Raw genomic sequence first — 7,696 nt, 5'->3', positions numbered from 1 at the left:
CTCTACGGGGTGTGGAACATCATCTATAATAATGACATAAAGGCTACGCTGAGCACGCTCTACGGGGTGTGGAACACCATCTATAATAATTTGGCTGTTCTAAATTTTTGACACAATTGGCTGGAAAGTCACCCTTTGCCTTGATGACAGCTTTGCACACTCTTGGCATAATCTCAACCAGCTTCATGAGGTAGTCACCTGGAATTCATTTCAATTAACAGGTGTGCCTAGTAAAATGTTAATTTGTGGAATTTCATTCCTTGTTAATGTGTTTGAGCCAATCAGTTGTGTTGTGACAAGGTATGGGTGGCTCTCATGAGGACCGCAACAGTAAAGGAAGACCCAGAGTAACCTCTGCTGCAGAAGATAAGTTCATTAGAGTTAACTGCACCTCCGATGGCAGCCCAAATAAATGCTTCACAGAGTTCAAGTAACAGACACATCTAAACATCAACTGTTCAGAGACTGGTTGAGTTGCTGCATGCATAAACACTGTTTACAAAATCTTTGTTAAAGAACAAGAAGGCCTGCACACTGTTTATAAAACATGTGCTTTTCTTTCAAAAACAAAGACATTTCTAAGTGACCCCAAACTTTTGAATGGACGTATTGTTACACCATGTAGGAGCAGTATAGACCTAGTCTGTTCATTATATACATCTACATGATGTATTGTTACACCATGTAGGAGCAGTATAGACCTAGTCTGTTCATTATATACATCTACATGATGTATTGTTACACCATGTAGGAGCAGTATAGACCTTCAGTAGCTGGCTACTTATTAAGATGTTGTTTGACTTAATGAAACTGCCTTAAATGTGCTGTACTAAACATTGTTTTGTTCGCACTAATCAATCAACACAGTCGGGTCTTTGTATGTCTCAATATAATAGTATTATTTAATTGCATCCATTTAAATATAATCTTTGTCTGAAAATAAAATATGATCCTCAACTGCGTTTCCCCTCCAGTCAGCAGACAGCGATGTGCGTCTTTCAGGCGACGCTGCCAACGTGACGTATAATCTAGTGGACGGTTCTTCAGAAACAGCTCGTCAACCATCGCGGTAGCTTTCTAGCCAACATAGCCGAAAGATTTAAGCTATTTATACGCTTTAGCTACTATTAGCTACTGTGTTTTAGACACACTTCTGTCGTATCTACTTGTTAACCTATGTAATATTACGTTATTTTTTATTAGTCAGCTATAGTAGCTGGCTGGTTAAGTTAGCACTAGCCTAGTTGCTAATGATAGCTAGCTAACATCCCCGACCATGAGCTCCCTAAACTTCTCCCCTTCTGTTAAAGAAGAGGGGGTCTGCTGGACGGAGAAAGAAGCTCTGGGGCTGAACATTGTCGTGAAAGAGGAGAAGGAAGAAGAGGATGTCACAGTAAAAAAAGAAGAGAAAGACGTTTCAGTTAAAGAAGAGGAAGACTCGTTCAGAGTGGAAGAAGAGGAGGATGCAGTTTTTGGAGTGAAGAAGGAAGGGGAGATTACTGTCACATTGAAAGACGAAGAGGTGGAGATAGGAGATCTGATTGACACCAGTATGTACCGCCTTAAATGTGTTTTTAACTTTGGATATTCGGAGTTGGCTCGTCAATACCTCTTCAACGGAGGGCCATAGGATTATAACTGATATGTCTAGAATCAGAAGACGTAGACAACAAGCTACCCCTTGTTTTCACCGTTCCTTTTCCAAAAAGTGACTAAACATATATATTTGAGAAGGGTCTATCTGCTGACCGCAGACTGGGGGTCACGGCATGTAGTGATTTTAATGTAGTGATGATTTACTACACACCGTGCCCCCCAATAGTGCCATGTGAGAGTTGGGTTGGCTACACCAAAATATTATGAATATACTGACAAGATGTCTCTTTGCCCAAACAAGGGGAGTCGTTGTCCACAAAGCGGCACTGAAGGTTCTCTAGCTCCCGCCTACCCTTTCTTTGGATTGGTGTATACTTCTTCTTATTGTAATCTATTTAAAAAATATATATTCTATGAGGGTTGTTGACGTCAACTGCCTGTATTCAATGGAGAGAGATGCTAAGTTACTAGCATGAATATGCATAGCAATCTGAAGACAACTCCTATGGTGTTTTATTAGAACACACCGTTCTATACAGTCCACCTGGTAGAGGTTCATATCTGACAGAGATGAACACACCGTTCTATACAGTCTACGCAGTAGAGGTGGCTAGAGAGAGCTACTAGCATGAATATCCATAGCGATCTGGAGACAACTCCTATAGTGTTTTTATCACTAGTGGACGGTTCTAGCTGAGCAGCTAACCAATCGCTGCAGCTGTACATAATCTATTGGTAAATAGCACACCCATTTTCACCTACCTCATCCCCACAGTTTTTATTTATTTACTTTTCTGCTCTTTTGCACACCAATATCTCTACCTGTACATGATCATCTGATCATTTATCACTCCAGTGTTAATCTGCAATATTGTAATTATTCGCCTACCTCCTCATGCCTTTTGCACACATTGTATATAGACTCCCCTTTTTTCTCTGTGTTATTGACTTGTTAATTGTTTACTCCATGTGTAACTCTGTGTTGTCTGTTCACACTGCTATGCTTTATCTTGGCCAGGTCGCAGTTGCAAATGAGAACCTGTTCTCAACTAGCCTACCTGGTTAAATAAAGGTGAAATAAAAAAATAAAATAAAATAAAAAATCTAAGTTGTTGGTATGTCACGTGTCCACATAACTTAAGCACCACAAAACTTCTGTTGGATCAAGTAAACCTCACATAGCAAATAAGCCGTTAATTTTATTGTTGACCAAATTCGACTCTTTGATCATTGTTTCCTCTTGGATACAACCTACTGTAACCTACTGGCATAACCTAGAGAGTTACAACCTACTGTAACCTACTGGCATAACCTAGAGTTACAACCTACTGTAACCTACTGGCATAACCTAGAGTTACAACCTACTGTAACCTACTGGCATGACCTAGAGTTACAACCTACTATAGCCTACTGGCATGTCCTACAGAGATACAACCACTGGTATGCAAGCATTTCTAATCTTTTTTCTCACTTTTATGGGGTATTGTGATGTCAGATTGAGCACTTTTAAAAATGTCATCCATTTTAGAAAAAGGCTGTAACGTAACAAAATGTGTAAAAAGGAAGGGGTCTGAATGCATGTATGTTGTATGTTCTAGGGCTGTCCCAGATAAAAAAAAAAAAGATTTTTCTTTCTACCAATTGGCAGGTTGAAATGTTATGACATATATTTTTCCATATAGACACACCGCATGTGTTTAGTAAAATCAACTGTATGTGTTTAATCAAATCAACTGTATGTGCAGAACTTGAACTGAACTGATGCTTCAAGCGTTTGATTAAATCATTAACACAAATGACTTGAGGAAGCCAGAGATCAATATAACCAGAAGAATATAACCAACTGACCTGTTGCTGGCCTTCATAAATTGTGACGTTATGCTCCGGAAGTTTCCGGTAAAATCTGCAAACTTTTTCCATTTGGAATTTATCCAATTTATCTTACAATTTCTACTGATCTGCGTGCTACATTAGTTGTATAGTACCTAGTTTGTAATAGGAGCTAGTTTCCCTCCTGTGAATTTAATAGTATGTTGTTATTAGTTTCCCTCCTTCAGGGAACAGTAGTTATAGTCATAATGTTAAGCTTGTCATATGTTAAACTTAAATACTGGATCTTGCTTTCGGACAGTTTTTTTGTTTTCAGGTCTTCGAATTGCTCTCTAACTACGTAACATTTAGTTTTTCCTTATGTTACGCTGGAAGAACAGTTTTCATGGGCACAGAAATCCTAAATTATGTTAGTTTGCTAAATCTGAAAGTCACCTTAAGTTGATTCACAACACCCAAATCGACACTCATTAATGCTGTTCTTCAATAATTACACATAATACTTAATACAGTAGCTTTTTAGTTACAGTCACATGTTCAACTATCATCAGCTGATCCATGAAATAATTTTCTGAATGCCAGTCAAATGACAAACATCACGACATGCAACAACAATCAAAATGCTTCTTCATTCATTACTCTGGTAAAGACGGTTATGCCGTGCTCCACGTTGGCTCCAACATCCCTAACAAATTGATGTTTATAATGTCATTGTCTGCTTGATTTATAGTAGGGTTTCGTTAGTCTGTCTGGACACAGAGATACTTAGCTCATAATGTGTAGAGAACTGTTCCGTGATGTATATGCTATTGTACAACACACAGAGCTATTTTTCTTTATTCAGGACATTTAGAATGACAACACCTAGTGGGATTATTCACAAAATTATCTGGTGATCAGTTTATGAAATGTCATGAGACATTTTAGTTTCCATGTTTCACCTGAAATATTAAATGATTTATAATCCAGGGAGGTGTTTCTGCACCCAAATTGCATGTGCATCACCCTTGTTGCAATTTTAGCAAACACAGAAAGGGGCCTATATTGGAGACCAAAAGTAGCCTGGCACACTGCTTAGGATTTCAACAACTTTTACTTATTTCTAGCCTACAATCATCGATGTTACTACTATTGTGAAAATAGGACTAAATAGGACTATTGTTGCTCACTTGACTGTCTTAAGACAATTCTAAAGTCATTTTAACATTCATTACAGACGTCAATTGTTGTACAACATCATGGCTACGCTTTTGGCATCACCTTTAACAGTGGATTTCTGCTGTTGTGGCCCTTTAATCATGTCTGACTTGTTGTTCACACAGGAGAGAGACGTGACTATCGTGGATCCTCTGGGGAGCCTCAACATCATGATGCTAACGAGGCAGAGAAGGGTCTCTTCACTTCAGAACACCTCAAGAAACGCCAGCAGAGACCCACAGATAGGAAATCTCACTGCTGCTCTGACTGTGGGAAACGTTGCAAATCTTCATCAGAACTTAAAATACACCAGCAAGTACACACAGGAGAGAAATCTCACCACTGTTTTGATTGTGGGAAGAGTTACTTAAGATCAGAATCACTAAAAGTACACCTGAGAATTCACACTGGAGAGAAACCTTATAGCTGTGATCAATGTGGGAAGAGTTTTACTCAGTCAAGCTGCCTGAAAACTCACCAGAGAATTCACACTGGAGAGAAACCGTATAGCTGTGATCAATGTGGGAAGAGTTTTACTCAGTCAAGCTGCCTGAAAACTCACCAGAGAATTCACACTGGAGAGAAACCTTATAGCTGTGATCAATGTGGGAAGAGTTTTACTCACTCAAGCTGTCTTATAGTACATCTGAGAGCACACACAGGAGAGAAACCTTACCACTGCTCTGACTGCGGAAAGAGTTTTGTTAGTTCAACAGATTTAAAATCCCACCTGAAAATACACACAGTAGACAAACCTTATAACTGTACTCAATGTGGGAAGAGTTTTAATCACTCAAGCTGGCTGATAGTACATCTGAGAGCACACACAGGAGTGAAACCTTATAGCTGTAATCAATGTGGGAAGAGTTTTGTTACATCTAGCCATCTGACTCTACACCAGAGAACACACACAGGAGAGAAATCTTATAGCTGTAGTCAGTGTGGGAAGAGTTTTATTCAGTCAAGCAGCCTGATATCACACCAGAGAACACACACAGGAGAGAAACCGTATAGCTGTAATCAATGTGGGAAGAGTTTTACTCAGTCAAGCAGCCTAGTATCACACCAGAGAACACACACGGGAGAGAAACCTTATAACTGTAATCAATGTGGGAAGAGTTTTACTCAGTCAAGCAGCCTGGTATCACACCAGAGAACACACACAGGAGAGAAACTTCATAGCTGTGATCAATGTGACAAGAGATACTCTGATAAAAGATCTCTGATCAAACATCAGAAAATACATACATGAAGGAGTTGTTTCCTGATATCAATGAAATAATGTCACAATGTAGAATGTTTTCACATTGTAGTAGGAGTATTTTAGATGTCACAATGTAGAATGTTTTAATATTGTAGTAGGAGTATTTTAATGATGTCACAATGTAGAACCGTAATTATTTCTCCCCTGTTCTATGAGCCTCATCAGTGGAATTTTTTTTGTACTTTGCTGTGTTCATCTTTCCCTCGATCCTGACTAGTCTGCTACTCCCTGCCACTGCAAAACTTCCCCGCTGCATGATGCTGCCACCCCCATGCTTCACAGTAGGGATGGTGCCAGGTTTCTTCCAGATGTGAATCTTGGCATTCAGGCCAAAGAGTTTAATCTTGGTTTCATCAGACCAGAGAATCTTGTTTCTCATGGTCAGAGTCCTTTCTGTGTTTTTTGGCAAACTCCAAGCAGGCTGTCATGTGCCTTTTACTGAGGAGTAATTTCCGTCTGGCCACTCTACCGTAAAGATCTGATTGGTGGAGTGCTGCAGAGATGGTTGTCCTTCTGGAAGGTTCTCCCATCGACACAGAGGAACTCTGGAGCTTTGTCAGAGTGACCATCGGGTTCTTGGTCACCTCCCTGACCAAGGCCTTTCTCCCAAATGTATGTAGTTCTGTACTTGAGCTGGTCTTGTCTGTTGATTTGTGTCATGTTTTGTGTGGACCCCAGGAAGAGTAGCTGCTGCTTTTGCAACAGCTAATGGGGATCCTAATAAAATACCAAGATTGCTCAGTTTGGCCGGGTGGCCAGCCCTAGGAAGAGTCTTGGTGGTTCCAAACTTTTTCCTTTTAAGAATGATGGTGGCCACTGTGTTCTTGGGGACCTTCAATGATGCAGAAATGTTTTGGTATCCTTCCCCAGATATGTGCCTCAACACAATCCTGTCTCAGAGCTCTTCCGACAATTCCTTTGACCTCAGGGCTTGGTTTTCACTCTGACAACTGTGGGACCTTATATAGACAGGTGTGTGCATTTCCAAATCATGTCCAATCAATTGAATTTACCACAGGTGGACTCCAATCAATTTGTAGAAACATCTCAAGGATGATCAATGGAAAAAGGATGCACCTGAAAGCAATCTCAAGTCTCTTAGCAAAGGGTCAGAACACTTTAAGTAAATACATTTGCAAATGGTTTGTCATTATGGGGTGTTATGTGTAGATTGATGAGGGGAATTGTTTTTCAGAATAAGGCTGTAATGTAACAAAATGTTGAAAAAGTGAAGGGGTCTGAATACTTTACGAATGCACTGTATATCGCTGGCAGATTTTTCTACCGCTGGCAGTTTTGTACACAGTCATGTGATATGTGGTATACAAGGGAGGCACTATACTGTGTATCTGGTAAAAACCACTGATACAGGAGCCCCTCCACCCTCTGGTGGGATGGATCATGTCTACAGAGAAACCTAGATTCAAATACTTAGATTTGTGTGTATTGGGTAAATGTTGTGAAATTGTTAGATATTACTTGTTAGAAAGTACTGCACTGTCGGAGCTAGAAACGCAAGCATTTCGCTACACCCGCAATAATATCTGCAAAACATGTATGTGACCAATATAATGTGATTTTGATTTGAAATAAATGTCCTATTTATCAAAGGTGCTTTTGGCTTGGGTCAAAATTACTCCAAAGGATTTGAATTTGTTAAAAGTCCATTTTGATACCGAAATACTAAAAAATGATTTAGATTTATTAATAACAAGTTGATTGACAAAGTCATGAAAATTGAAATAATTTAATAACCCACATTTTGGCTATGATAAAAGATATGCCTCGGGGTCAAAATGATCCATGTCA

Source organism: Oncorhynchus gorbuscha, linkage group LG26 (assembly GCF_021184085.1).
Source record: "Oncorhynchus gorbuscha isolate QuinsamMale2020 ecotype Even-year linkage group LG26, OgorEven_v1.0, whole genome shotgun sequence".
Classification (NCBI taxonomy): domain Eukaryota; kingdom Metazoa; phylum Chordata; class Actinopteri; order Salmoniformes; family Salmonidae; genus Oncorhynchus; species Oncorhynchus gorbuscha.
This window is presented reverse-complemented; position numbering follows the sequence as displayed.